Source organism: Eumetopias jubatus, unplaced genomic scaffold (assembly GCF_037043125.1).
Source record: "Eumetopias jubatus isolate StellerSeaLion01/CBP00866 unplaced genomic scaffold, mEumJub1_p1.0 scaffold_2, whole genome shotgun sequence".
Classification (NCBI taxonomy): domain Eukaryota; kingdom Metazoa; phylum Chordata; class Mammalia; order Carnivora; family Otariidae; genus Eumetopias; species Eumetopias jubatus.
Window position 1 is genome coordinate 14,294,691 of NW_028274808.1, and position 15,845 is coordinate 14,310,535.

The following is a 15,845-nucleotide window of genomic DNA, read 5'->3' on the forward strand; positions in this document are numbered from 1 at the left end:
CACTTGCAGGAAGGGACACTACGCAGGTGTCCCCTTCGATGCGTATTCGATGGGGAACTCTCTGCCACTTGTACTACATTACACACCTTTCAGCTAACTCAGCTATCTACGTGTAAAACTCATCACTCAGGACCATGATCTTGCACTCAGATCAGCTTGCACTCAACACTCTCCAGAGAACTGTGCATCCATAAAACAGTGAATGGCTTACATACTCATTCATATATGTGGATTTTTCATCTTCTGATGTCGTATTGAGCATGGTTTTCATTTCATAGTAACCCCAATGATGGGAGCTGCTAATAGAAGTTGTAAATAGTGCTCTTCTTTAACTGTTTAATAACATGTATGAGCATCTGCACTATTGGAAATGGCTTTTGTAAATGCCAGAAACGACCACATCAGATTTTGATCTGTTTGTGAGTGTGGAAAAGGCCTACCACATCGAAATGCTAACAGTGTCCACTGAGATTCATCACCAGCGATATGGTTTACCCAACAAGAGCCATAGCCAGTGATGTGTCCTCAAGTTTATAACGCGATTTGTGATGCCCATGAAATTCTAGAACCAAATACGAGTATTACGGAGCCGTATATAGAATAGTATGATGCTTTTGCCATGAACCCGTTTCTGTCATTCTCTGCCATACTCCTTATAAATGATGTATTTTGGGAAGTGAACTAACCATTTTGAATCACAACATTTAAGAGAAATACAGAATTGTAAAGCATAAAGGAATTTTAGAGATAATTGAGTCAGGGATGGCAACTCGGGGGCGTGTTGCATACTATAACTTCCAGTTCTTTGGCCATGGCAGATATCACTAATGAATCGGGGCACTCCTTCCCCCCGAATCTGGAGACAGTCTCATTATCCCCATCACTGTGCCTCATACACCATCTCATAGAGCCACTGTCCATCAGAGATGAAACCTCCCTGTCATTTTTCAATCTGAGTTAACTCCCTCCTCGTAAAAATGCTCCAACCAGGTACCACCAGGGTTGTCGCTTGGCCAGGATCCCACACTCATGAACCAATGCTACGCTCTTTCATAACTCAAGGTAAATGAGGAATATCACAACAAAAAAATCAGTATTCAGAGACAGATTTCTAGTATTCAGCTAGAAAATACCTAGCCATTAAGAGAATCTCTTCTAGTTAGTTGTATAAATTATGTGTATCTGTCAGTGGTGTGTTGCTAAAGAATTTTGAAAGGTTCTGAAATGCACCAGGCATAAATGGGATGTAATAAATTAAGCATACATATTTGTCAGGGATTTTTTTTTTTTACCATGGTACATGCCAGACAGATCGAGAACTATGTGGGGCTGGAAGTCAGTGTCTTGTGTTTTTGCTCTGTTGTTAGGCATCCTTTCTGATCGCCCTACCAGATGTGCGATATTTGGAATATCAGTTCTGATACCATGTAGTTTTATTTACAGTGGGTACTAGCAGGAAAAATAGCATTTTTAAAAAAGATTTTATTTATTTATTGGACAGAGAGAGAGAGACAGCGAGAGAGGGAACACAAACAGAGGGTAGTGGGAGAGGGAGAAGCAGGCTTCCCGCTGAGCAGGGAGCCCAATGCAGGGCTAGATCCCAGGACCCTGGGATCATGACCTGAGCTGAAGGCAGCTGCTTAACGGCTGAGCCACCCAGGTGCCCCGGAAAAATAACATTTTAATATGCGATTAGCTCCCTGTTATTTGTGAGACTTGTCCTCCTTTCAAGGGCCCCTTAGTGAATATAACTGAGTATCAGACTTCTAAGTAAAAACTCAGAATGTTCCTTTTCTTCAAGCTTCCTGTTTTCTCGTTTCGTAATTAGCACATTATACTTTATTCCACTGTCATCAACTTGTCCCTCTGATTTTATCTCACCCCACATGGAAAGACACAAATTATATAGTTAATGTACTCAGTTCAACAGGTATTTGTCGAACATTTGTTATGATCTAGTTCTTGTGCTAGAACTTAAGGTGATGCGATCCACCTGTTCTCTGGCAAAAATTACTTTTATCGTCAAAGAATTATCTCAGATTTCCGTTGCTTTAATTAAGTCCAAATATACTTACCATTTTTACTGGTCGTCCCGTACTTAAATGACTAAGACACTAATGCAATGATTTTTTCCGTTGTGGTTAAAATCAGGTAAAGGATTTGTTCATCAGTTAGTGCGATACGTTTTTTCAGGCCGAAGAGACCACCTCTACCCTTGAAAACAAGAACAGGGCACTCCTCGTCAGGGAAGGTTGTCCTTTTCTATTGAATGTGGTGTACAGCAGAGATAGAGACAAGGGACCCTTGCCTGTCCAGCTTAGATCGGTCTGATAAATCCCAGAATCAATGGGGAGACCGATGTCCTCATCAGGATGACCTCACGACCTTTAACAGAAGTGCAGCCATCCTTACACTTTTTTCCCCATTCCCTTAGAGGTCCCTTTTCTCATATTGACTGTCAATAGAAAGCCAAAGCCTTAAGAAAGAAAGAAAAAGAAAAGCTTGAGGAATAACTTCTGTTCTTTGTCACCTTCCAGGAAGGTCGTGAGAAGTTAGGAGAATGTAATATTAGCATTTCTCTTCTCTAAGATAAAGTTATCTCAGCAGAGTAAAGGTGAATAACTTCTGAAAGGGAGGGAGTAGGGGAGGAGAACAGGCTTTGTTGTTTGCTTTTCCTATTTGTATCAGAATTTCAGAGAATAAGGAAAGAGTGAAAAAGAAAGCGAAAATACATTCCCATAGGTCGCTGTGAACTTTTTGCATAGGTAACCACTTATTAACTTCTTGGTGTATACCCTTCCAGATATTTGTCCATGCATATGGTACCAGGCTTTCTCACTTATCACTTATTAAATATCATATGTGTATGATTTTATTTAGTGGCTATGTTTAACCAGTTCCCAAAAATGCAGTGACTATTTTTGTGTGTGTGTGTGTGTGTGTGTGTGTTCAGTTGATCAAAATTTTTTATTTTTTTTTTAAGATTTTATTTATGTATTTGACAGAGAGAGAGACAGTGAGAGAGGGAACACAAGCAGGGGGAGCGGGAGAGGGAGAAGCAGGCTTCCCGCGGAGCAGGGAGCCCGATGCGGGACTCGATCCCAGGATTCTGGGGTCATGACCTAAGCCAAAGGCAGACGCCCAGTGACTGAGCCACCCAGGCGCCCCGATCAAATATTTTTAAAAGATTTATTTATTTATTTTAGAGAGAGAGTGAGTGCGTATGCAAGCGGTGGGGAGGGGCAGAGGGAGAGAGAGAATCCCAAGCAGACTCCCCTCTGAGCACAGAGCCCCACAGGGGGCTGATCTCAGGATCCTGAGACCATGACCTTAGCCGAAATCAAGAGTCACACCTCAACTTACTGAGCCACCCAGGCACCCCCAGAATATTTTTTATCAGAATAAATTCTTTGAAAGGGTGTACCAAAATAGTGGGTACGTTTTACATTTTGCAAAACCATGGCCAAATTACCCTTTTTGCACCAACTACAAATGCTACTTTCTATCAATGTTTTTGATCCTTGACAATCTCAGTAAAACATGTATTGTTGTTTTCATTTATTACCGAATATCTTTTCATAGACATATTGACCATTTCTAGTTGTGTGTGTGTGTGTGTCTGTGTGTGTGTGAATGGCCTAGTTTCCCCCATTTTTCTACTGGGGCTTTTCTCCTTTTTTTTCCCTTTGATTTGCAAGTGTTTATTTAGGATATTAGTCATTTGTCATATGTGCTATATATTTCCAGTTTGTTATTAATTTTGCTCATAATTGTTTTGCTGTATACCATATAGAATTTTTTAGGTAATTAAATTTATCAGTTTTTCCCTATGATTTCTTCTTTTTTTGAGAGAGAGAGAGAGCACGTGAGTGCACAAGCCATGGGGGAGAAAGGGAGGGGCAGAGGGAGAAAGAGTCTCAAGCAGGTTCTACCCTCAGCGCAGAGCCCAACATGGGACTCAGTCTCATGACCCCGAGATCGTGACCCTGAGCCAAAATCAAGAATAGGACGCTTAACTGACTGAACCACCCAGGAGCCCCTCTCTGTAATTTCTGATTGTCATGTTATACCTTATAGAGTATTTATACTCTAAAGAGTAGTTTTTAAAATTCATGTAAATTTTCTTCTGGTACTTTTATGGTTTTTCCATAATTACTTTTAGGTCAACATTTTTCTGGGCACTCTGATAGATGTTAGAGGTTCAAATTAGCTTTTTTCCAGAAGCTCATGGTCAAGCGACGTGCATGAACACACTTTTAAGAGTACATAATTTCATAGCAACTTGAGCCTTGTGAACAAAAACTAGAAGAGAAAGGAAGGAAAATACCAATCTCTGACTGAAGATGTTAGGGAAAGACTTGATCTGGCAGGTGATGCCTGAAAGATGAAGAAGAGTTCAGTTCACTAGGTTGGACAACAAAATGGTTAGCAGGAGATCACCTTGAAGAGAGATCATCGGAAGCGGGGAAAGGAAGAAATGTGGAGTATCCACAGTGGTGCGCGTGGAGTGCTCACAATGGGCCAGACGTGGTGTTTGAAGCTGCGTAGGAACTGCCTTATTTAATTCTCACGACACCGCGAATTTAATAGGAAGCATCTGTCATCCATTTAACAAGAAGAATCTATCACTTAGGGAGGCACCTCGCCTGGAGTCACACAGTCAATGATGGAAGCTGAACAGGAAAGTGTCGAGGACCCCACTCTACTATATCACATCCCCTGAGGTTTGTAAAGAACTGAAAATAGGGAAGAAAGTGAAGATATTAAAGCATAGCAATGAAAAATAATCATTTCTGTTGTTGTTGTTCTTTATATAAGATTGGTTTAGTGGTATTCCAGAACATGTAATTTGAAGACAAACTTGTGCTTCGTAAACTTCAGTCTGCCTAGGAATCACCTGGGGAATCTTGTTAAAATGCATATCATGACTCAGCAGAACAAAGAGTATGTATTTTAAAGGGGGGGAGCAGAAGGAGAGAGAGAGAATCCTAAGCAGGCTCCAAGCCCAGCCCGGGCCCCGACGCAGGGCTTGATCTCACAACCCTGAGATCATGACCTGAGCCGAAATCAAGAATCGGACTCTTAACCAACTGAGCCACCCAGGTGCCCCGAAGGGTCTGTATTTCAAACGGGCTCTCGGGTGATGCTGCTGTGGTCCATAGGCCACACTTTTAGTAGCAAGGCCATAGGCTAGCACTGTCAACTGTTCTATTTGATGATGGAAACATTCTGTTTCTGCCCTGTCCAATTCAGTAGCCACTAGGCACATTGACTATTGAGCACTTGAAATATGGCTAGTGAACTAAAGAACTGGAGTCTAAATTTTATTGTTGATTAATTGAAACTCAAGCAGCCACATGTGGCTAATGGCTACCATTTTGACAGCTTAAGTATAGACCAGCTGCTAGAAGACTAGCCTAGGTAGGAGATCATGAAACCCTGTTGGGATAGAGGAGTGAGCAGAATTGAGAAGGTATAGCTGAAACATAATAGAATAGATGGGCCATGATTGATCACAGCCCAATTTTAAAAATCAAATGTTCTAAGCATGTACACATGGCAAACTTCTTTTTGGCAGAGTCACATTATGATTTTCTTTAGATGAATGAAATCCCATTTAAAATCCTCTTTTAATGCATTACTCTTCAAGTTGGTGTATCTTTACACAATGAAAGTTCTACTGAACACAAAGGTGAAGCTCAATGATAATACTTAGTAATACGGACCTATCAAAAAAATACCTGTGCCACTTTTTCTGGGCCTGAATTTACCCATTCTTCTTTTTTTCTGTTCTAAAAGTAGAAAATTATAAAGATGGGCAGATATCCAGCAGTTGTTCACCAAAGAATGGATAAAAAAGGGATGATCTGTTGGTTACTTTTGCTTCTGTGCACAGTTGTGGAATGAGCAAGAACCTTGATTATTCTTTACTCACAGAACGCTCTTTTTCCTGGGTGGGAGCTAACCTGGAATTTTGATGTTGCACACGCAGAAAATGCCCAGAAATCTTATAAATCAGAAATGTTATTAAAACATTATTAAGTCAAAATAAATGTTGGAATAATTATGTTTACCCCATTTAAAACTACAACAAAATCAAGTCAAACTTCCAGTGACACCATGAGGGACATTTAGCCTCACTAACATTTCTGTATACTTTTAGGCAGAGTCTGAAAACTCAAATAATTTCCCACATAGAGTAGCATCAGAAGTATTTGCACAGGTTCTTTAAATTTCAGGAAGATGAGAGAAAACAAAAATCTTAACAAATCATATTTGGCTAACATATTTTCTCAATTTTTGGCCCAGTTTATCCCAACAAATAATTCCTTGGACGACAGGGTTATTTTTTTTTTAATACAACAGCTTTATTGAGGTATAATTCACATATCTTACAACTTACCCATTGAAAGTATACGATTCGGTATTTGCACAGTTTGCAACCATCACCACACTCAATTTTAGAACATTGCCATCACCTCCCAAAAGGGTACCCTGTTCTATTAACAGTCACTTCCCAAGTCCCTCCAATGGTTCCATAGTCCGTCCCCCTGACCCCCCACAAATATCTTAACTTTTAAGGGACTGGTTTGTCAGCTCATTTCCTAATAACAAGAAATAACTCAGCATTGTTTTTCTTCTGGACTCCTGACATTTGCTGCGAAGCAAAGAACTACTTGCATTTTCATTATTCCTTTTCAGTTAAAAAATACATGTGTAGTTATTTATTTCCTTTGAACAGCTGCTACCAACCGATTCCTAAAATAGATGTTGTCACATGTCTGCTAAAAAGGCTGTTTAACAACATAAGCGTTCCCTAGATCTAGCAAAACATAACCTGTTGAATTTATGTTCATTGCAGTTATGATTCCATGGCAGTTATCTGTCCTACTTCTGTGTTGATTTGCATTTTATGAACATTTTTACCTCTCTGTGTACCTTGAAATTGATTATGGTACTAACTATATATATGCAACTCAGGGTCAGAGGGAAAACACGCCAGCCTTTTATGCTTCATGAAAAATCAACCATTTAAATATATATGGCAAAATAAAATGTGTTGTGACATTCTTTTTTCTTTTTGGACATGTCTTCGCAATAAAAGTGCTGTTTTATTAGGTGATAGAACACAGCCAAGCAATGAATTACATACCATTTTTCACTATGGCTTCTTCCCTTAACTCCTGCTTGCATTACATTCAGAAATGCATTTTGCCTGAGATGAAGTGCTAGCTTTTTAATAATACGAATGTGATTTCATCACAGTGAAGAAAAAATATATTGCCTATATTTTAGAGGATTGAAATGTATAAACTAAAAATTTTAAATCAGTATATCAATATTTTATTTTATCCTTGGCCACATGAAATTAGGACATATTTAAGCCTGATTCAGTGTTGAATGCAGGATTAGAATGGAACAGTTTACCTCTAGAAGAACAGGAAACTAGTAGTATGATAAAGCATACTACCACAGCACTCTGAAGGGAGTCTGCAAATTCAAAAAAGAAAAAAATCTACTAAGAACCCATTCTAGATAGTTGTATTATTTTTTTCTTATTGAGGACAGTACTTTGTATGAGTGAAATTGTGTTTTCATATATATATATATATATACGTGTGTGTGTATATGTGTGTATATATGTGTTTTTGTATGTGTGTGTATCTGTGTGTATCTGTGTGTATATGCGTGTATATGCGTGTATATGTGTGTATATATGTGTGTGTATATATGTATGTGTGTATATGCATGTGTATGTGCGTGTGTGTGTATATGCATGTGTGTATATATGTGTGTGTATACATATATATACACACACACACACACACATATCCCTCCAGCATCCACAGAAAGTTTAGCTCTCGTCATATTTGCACTCTATCCTGACTTTCAATATGAACTATAGAAATTTATAGAAAATATTAGTTTAATTATAGAAAATATTAATTTATAGAAAATATTAGTTTTCTATGTCTGGCATATCATAAAGAAACCTAGCAAAGGTTGAGAGGTCACTTAGAATTCAGTTCCTTTATAGTCAAACCCGTATAATTCATCAGTGACTTCTGAATTAAACCTAACGTGAGAAAAAGGTTGTATACTGCACACTCAACTTTTGGACATTATAATTTTTTCTTGCCTTTTATTAGCACAACATACAAATGTTCAGTTTTTAGTTTATCCTCATATTGTTTATGACTATACATAAAAGAGAAATCACCACCAATTTCAAGAAATTAATACAAATGTCAGAAATAAGCTCCTCCTCTCCTCCCCCAAAATAACTTATTTTACTCTTAGCTTGATACGAGGTCAGCTAAAGTAAATAATGTATGAGAAATACTCTATTTACACAGACTGTTTTTACCATCCAAATGTAATGATCTCCCTGACTTGAAAAACACCCAAGGACAACAACAAGAGATACCTTTAAACTCCAGTTTCTGCCAGACATAAATATCTTCTCTGTGAAATACCGTGTTGTTTCTCTGTTTTAGGCTATCATTTTTATGGAATGTAGCAACATCTCCTGCCTAATGACAAGTGGAAAGCATAATACAATATTTACCATTTCAGCGCTGCATTGCATAAATATTTAATTGGTGTTGCATATGCCATTTGCTTTTACATTAGCGGTACTGAGAGCAGTGTGTTTGGAGAGAAATATCTACATATAGAGGAGTGAAAGGAAAAGTAACTGGCACATATACGATTTTTTACAAACTTGATAGATGGCTAAGAGTTTTAGGAAGGAATTCATCATAAAACCTTTAAGTTCTATTGAATCTATATTCAAACAAAGGTCTCATCCTAGTATAACAGGTAAAATAAAACTCAAATATGTATCCACTCTTTTATTGTTTCTACATACCCTTAGCATGTCTACTGACACCTCACACCTCATCTTTCTTCCTTAAAATTAAGGTTCCACTGTTCCTTTGTTAGTGCTTTGTAATGTCACTCTAGAGAAGGAAGTGACCGTCCATTCATCTATCCATCATTCATTCAATGTTTATTTATTGAGACACTGTGTGAGATACAGCAGTGAACAAGATAATACAGCCCTTGCTCTCTTGGAGATTGTATTTCAGGGCATGCAAACAGTGAGCATTTAATTGTCATCATGAGGGCTATTTAAAAAGGAAAAGTGTAGGAGACTAGAGACTGCATAAAAGGCAGAACTTACTGAGTTTGAGCATTAGAGAAAGGTTTTCCTGCTAAAGCCTGAATAATAAGTAGGTTTATATGTTTGGACAAATGCTGACGTTAAACCTAAAGGTGGTTTAACCACATAAACCTAAATGTGGCCCAAAAAAATTAATACTCAGTATTAAAACCAATATATTGTGATATAATAAAGAAAATCTCGATGTGTCTGAGGGGGGAGAAAAGTGATGATATTCATTTGTTTTCTTTGTTGAGTTAGCATAGCGAGGAACCTGTCTTGTAGTTAATACCTAGAAGGGGAAAGAAATGTTACTTTGGAAAGTTGGGGCAACTGGATTTAAAATTGTCACAAAAATTTATGGTCTGTTCTGATTTATTATGGTCTTTCTGATTGTCCCTTTCCCTTAATTGTATTTGTAAAACAAACATACATACTTTAAGAGTTTTGTTTATCAAGTATGCCCAGAAGATTGTTTTAAAACTGTTAAAAGAAACGGTATCTGAGTTGTTAATAAACATTCCTGAATACTCTATTAATCTGTTCTGAAGAAATTTAAGAAATATATGCTTCTTGTATTTCAGACGTTGCTGGGAAAAGAAAATCATGTTGCTCTGCATTTGATAACCAAAGAGCTCAGCATGTCCAATTTCCATTATTGAGTTGGACCTAAAAGGCATTACTTTGAGGCCCTTCCATTGTGCATTTTAAGCACATACCAAACGGAATCAGAGAACAATTGATAGTTTTATCTAGACCCACTTCTGTATAATACCAAGATGGTTTTTGAGATAATATTCAGTGTTTTTATTTTATTTATTTTTTTAAAGATTTTATTTATTTATTCATAAGAGACAGAGAGAGACAGGCAGAGGGAGAAGCAGGCTCCCCGCTGAGCAGGGAGCCGGATGCGGGACTCGATCCCAGGACTCAGGGCTCATGACCTGAGCCGAAGGCAGACGCTTAATGACTGAGCCACCCAGGCGCCCATAATATTCATTGTTTTTAAAGATAAGAACTTCCGGTCTTTCCTTCACCTGTTGAATGTCCTCACTGGGGACTTATTCAGGTTTCTAGAGACAGAACTAGTGCTCCTTTCCTGGTGGCGGTCTTCATCAGCAGGGCTGCCATGACATTGACTGGCTCCCATCCTGGAATTGTCATTTCTCCCTAATACTAACCCACAGACTGCTCTTTCCCTTTCTGCCTTCATTAGTGAGCTTTTTGTCCACTTCATCACTTTTCATAGGCCTTCTCGTGCCTCTAGAGAAGAGAAAGCCTTCCACATATTACCGTACATTTGCCAGGGCTGTTGAAGGACATCCAAGGCTACCTTGAAGATCACCGCATTTGATTCTAGAATATGGGGCCCTTCATTCTTTTTTTTTTAAAGATTTATTATTGGGGCACCTGGGTGGCTCCATCGTTTAAGCATCTGCTGTCGGCTCAGGTCATGATTCCAGGGTCCTGGGATTGAGCCCTGCATCGGGCTCCCTGCTCCGTGGGGAGTCTGCTTCTCCCTCTGCCTCTGCCCCTCCCCACTGCTCATTCTCTCTCTCTCTCAAATAAATAAATAAAATCTTAAAAAAAAAAAGATTATTCACTTATTTATTTATTTGAGAGAGAGCATGCCCGTGTGCACCATTAGGGGAAAGGGCAGAGAGAAAAAAACCTGGGTGGCTCAGTTGGTTAAGCGACTGCCTTTGGCTCAGGTCACGATCCTGGAGTCCCGGGATCAAGTCCCGCATCGGGCTCCCTGCTCAGCGGGGAGTCTGCTTCTCCCTCTGACCCTATTCCCTCTCATGCTCTCTATCTCATTCTCTCTCTCTCAAATAAAATAAAATCTTTAAAAAAAAAAAAAAGAAAAAAACCTTCAAGCAGACTTCCCGCTGAGCGTGGAGCCCCAGGCCAGGCTCAGTCCCAGGACCCATGAGATCATGATCTGAGCCAAAACCAAAAGTCCGTCCCTTAACCAACTGAACCTCCCAAGTACCCCAAGGTGGGAGGGGGAGCTTCATTCTGAGAAAAAAACGATGCAGGTAGTTTTGCATTTTGCATATTTTAATTTGTTTTTTCATAGGCATTTCCTTGTAATTATGACCAGTATCACAGTCAATTTAATTCCATTAAGTTTAGCAATTATTGAATTTCCCTCCTAAACACTGAATTCACAAAGGGAAGACATAGTCTTCACCACGATGATCTCACAATCTTATATGGAAAAATATAATGTCCAATTTGCATATCCCATTACAACATATTTTTAGAACACTGTTTATAAGTGCAGAACCTCAAAGCAGTAAGATTTGAGGTTTTTTTTTTTAACTTTATTTATTTGACAGAGAGAGCCACAGCGAGAGAGGGAACACAAGCAGGGGGAGAGGGAGAGGGAGAAGCAGGCCTCCGCTGAGCAGGGAGCCCGATGCGGGGCTAGATCCCAGGACCCTGGGACCATGACCTGAGCCGAAGGCAGACGCTTAACGACTGAGTCACCCTGGCGCCCCAAGATTTGAGTTTTGTATCCCACCTCTGTTACTTACTAGCTATGTAATCTTGAGCAAGGTACTTAACCCTCCATAAACTGGAGTTTCCTCATCAGTGTAGACAGGATTCGTAATAGTACAGCTCTTGGAAATCTTTAATAAAATAATTAATGTGCCTGATAAAATGGAAGTGCTCATTTAGTGTTAGCTGCTATTATTATTCCTTATAACAATCTAGTAAATCAAATATTCTTATCCACACATTTTAGAAAGAAAAGTCTTAGGCCCAGAGAATCAGTGGCTTGTCCTGTGTTAAAGTCCAAATGTATTTAAACCGGGACCATAACCCAGGTCTTTTTGTCTTGAGCCTGGGACTTTTCCCCACTGTATGGAGGGCACTGTTTCTCATAAGGATTTCAGAATTTAAAGGTGGTACATGGACAATAGAATAAATAAGACTGAAGGACAAAATGAGGAATGTGCTCCCTTCTGTCTTCTTACCCCATGGCATCTGATTATGTCACAATGAAGATCTCAGTAGATGTTTGCATGTCATGACCCACCTCTTTCACAAATAAAGAACACTTCTGCTGGCTATCATTTCTATATAGATTTTAATAATGTTGCTTATAGTTTACTCCATTTATTCTTACTGTTGCCTTCTGTTTGTATCAAAAAATGTTGATGTTTTCTTTTAAGGTGGTGCTATAAAATTTTCTTTTAAAATGTATTTAAATTTTTAAGCTAGTCCTCTCACAAAAAATAAACATATAAATGTAAAAATATATTTAGTTATAAAACAAAAAGGCACAGATGGTTCAAATTAAATCATAAAGGTGATAAGCACTTTTTTTTTTTAAAACATGTACAGGAATCATTACTGAGGAGACTGAAAATGCTATCGGTCTCTTTCATTGGGCCTTTTAATTCATTCTAGATCCTTAATCTTTTCATTAACTACATTTGTATTTTAACAGCCGAACTGCATGATGTAGTTAGTGAGCCCATGTGAGTTACATAGTATTTGTACATAAAACCTAACCCGTCATTTCAAATAGTCACAGATTTTACCATTATTTTCTATTTTTAGAGTCAAGATATTTTTAGATGCTTTTTACTGCTTCAGAGAAATTCTTTATGATCTTAGAAAAGAATCACATAGCAAGAGAGAAGCAATGCATGTTTAAAGTGGAAAAGTGGGCCACTTATTTCTAGGAGAGGAGAGTGAGACCACCAAATACAAAAGCAGGTTGGCGGTGTGAGCAGGTATCCTGGGGATCAGAGATGACAACTCCCTTTGTATCTTGCTTTGAAATAGACGTCCACAAGTGCTTCATAAATCTCCATTAATAATAGGTAAGTTCATAACTAAGGAAACCTGCTCTCCACCTTGGCCCAGATTAATGGGGGGGCAGCTGGAAAACTGGCTTCGGAGGGTCTGTTTCCACCTGCGTGATGATGCGAGCGGGTCAAGGAAAACTGATAAGATCTGTCAAAGTTACCATCATGTACTGGATACTAGAAGTGGGGAAGCATGGGAGTCCATGCAACAGAACTTGATAAGGGAGACGGTGACCCCATTTTTGTTGATGAACAGATGGTAAACAACAAACTGCATGAGCCGGTTGTACCTAGATTCCTGAAGAGTCATTGATTTTGTTTAAAGTCGCCACCTGAGAACCATGCACACGTGTGTGCACGCACACATTACCAGATCACATTTTCCCTTTCAAATGTAACCGCTTAGAGAAGTGGCCTGTTTTGAAGGGGCTGTTTTTCTGGATTTTACCATATTTTTTAATTTATTTTTTTATGTTGAATTAGCCAACATACGATAATACATCATTAGTTTTTAATGTAGTGTTCAACGATTCATTAGTTGAATATAACACCCAGTGTTCATAGCAGAGATGTCCACAATAGCAGCCAAGATGCCCTTCAACAGATGAATGGATAAAGAAGATGTGATTCATATATACAAAGGAATATTACTCAGCCATCAGAAAGGATGAATACCCACCATTTGCATCGACATGGATGGAACTGGAGGGGATTATGCTAAGTGAAGTAAGTCAAGCAGAGAAAGACAGTTATCGTATGGTTTCACTCATATGTGGAGCAAACCATGGATTTTGCCATATTTTAATATACCAGTTTTCCTCTAGAAATCTCCGTGTCCCTAATAGTTGGATCTTTTAATAATGAAGGTCAAAGTGTCTTAAAATTTCAAAGACTTATAATTTTCAGATCTATTCTACTACTTTTTCAAAAAGTCAAAACAAGCCGGGGCACTTGGGTGGCTCAGTCAGTTGAGTGTCCAACTCTTGATTTTGGCTCAGGTCATGAGCGTGGGGCTGTGGGATCAAGCCTCATTGTAGGGCTCCAGACTCAGCATGGAGTCTCCTTGAGATTCTCTCTCTGCCCCTCCCCCCTGCTGTCTCTCTATGTCTCTGTCTCTCTCAAATAAATCTTTTTTTAAAAAAGCCAAAACAAGCCAAAGAAAGTTTTATGTTTGAGTAGATTATTAACATACGTACGCATTTGTCACATAAAAGGAGGAGATAGCTCTTAAAGCTATTATGGAAGAAAGGAATCCAGATGAAAACTGAGTCAGTACAGCAGGCTTTTGAATAATGAGTGGATCCGTGGGGCTTCAATTGCAAAGCTGCTAATAACTGTCACTAATGAATCCTTTTTTTTTAATTTATCTATTTGACAGAGAGACACACAGCGAGAGAGGGAACACAAGCAGGGGGAGTGGGAGAGGGAGAATGGAGCAGGAAGCCCGACGCAGGGCTCGATCCCAGGACCCTGGGATCATGACCTGAGCCGAAGGCAGACGCTTAACTACTGAACCAGCCAGGCGCCAGGCGCCCCTGTCACTAATGAATCTTGTGTTACATACATTTTGTGAAAACAGCCAAGTCAGTATATTGGCATGTGGGGAATCATCCACAAATCATGTAAATGATTTCATTGTGTATTTTGAACGTTTTTGAAATAGGTCCTCTTGCCGTATTCCTTAATGTTGACAACTGTTACCTCAAAGTTGATTGATAATGACTGGCCCCTTTGGACAGCTAATCATAATGGTGAACACTTTGTTTTTTCCATGCGATTGGAAAGGGAATGCTTCTTTCATTCAAAGAACAGAGCCTGGACATGAGAGAAAACTAATGAAACATTAGGAAAACAGCCTGTTTTCAAAGTCCTGACTTAATTCCCTTGGTAACAGACACAGCAACTTGATTTTCATAAGCGCTGTCGGCTTCAGCGTTGGCCGTCAGCAGACAGGTAGAATAACTTTCCTCAACAGCATCCTTCAACGTGTGATAACGAACCTACATAGTGAAGAAAGAAAAAGTGCAATGCAATTTAGAGGTGGAATTTTTAATGTACATTTAATTTGCAAAAGAATATGAGTCAAATATTCTGGCAAATCGGCATAACTGAGTCACTGTCCCATCAAGACATTTCGATAGCCAAAGTGATTCTACCTTCCCACTAATGACATACTGCCAAAAAAAAGAATAGAAAGGAAAAATACACAGCATGGATATATGAAATAGCAGCAGCCACTCCTTGTCTCCTTTCCCGTCTCCCCACCAAAACTATTAGCTTACATAAAACCTATGATTTTAATATTATCTTACAACACTCAGAGAAACTTGCTACCTCAAGTGTTATCAGTGCCTTGGCATATCAGAATATCCTATAGTTGGGATAATTCCCTTCTTCTTAATGACAGCTTCAGTACATATTCATAGGAAAGCTTTCCAAAAAAATTTCAGTTTTAAAATGACCACATTTGGAAAAAATAAAATAAATAAAGACCATGTTTGGGCCAGCAAGATATAGACTGTTCGGATAATATTAGACTTGAAAGCTAAGAACAAATAATAATGGATTAGAATGCCAAAATATTGCCTCACACACTCCGTCAACATGTATATGAACACAGCAGGAAATCCAAAACAAAAGCTAATTTATGGAAAACTATGTATTCCTAATGACAGTTTAGACTGGTAGGGGTCCAAGTTACAAACTGCATCTTTACATGAGATGCTTTCATTTTACATTGAAAACCTGGCTGTATTCTGTAAGCATGTATCAAAGCAAATCATTGTCCTATATTTAAGAGTATTTTTCTTATTTTATTCTGTAAAATCTAATCACTGCACATGCGCATCCTGTTT

General features: G+C 38.8%; 1 protein-coding gene across 12 annotated transcripts in view; it reads left to right on the forward strand.

Moving 5' to 3' along the window:
- Window positions 1–15,845, forward strand: part of TENM3 (teneurin transmembrane protein 3) — a 447,649-nt gene that overhangs the window by 282,434 nt on the left and 149,370 nt on the right. The gene's annotated exons all lie outside the window — the stretch shown is intronic.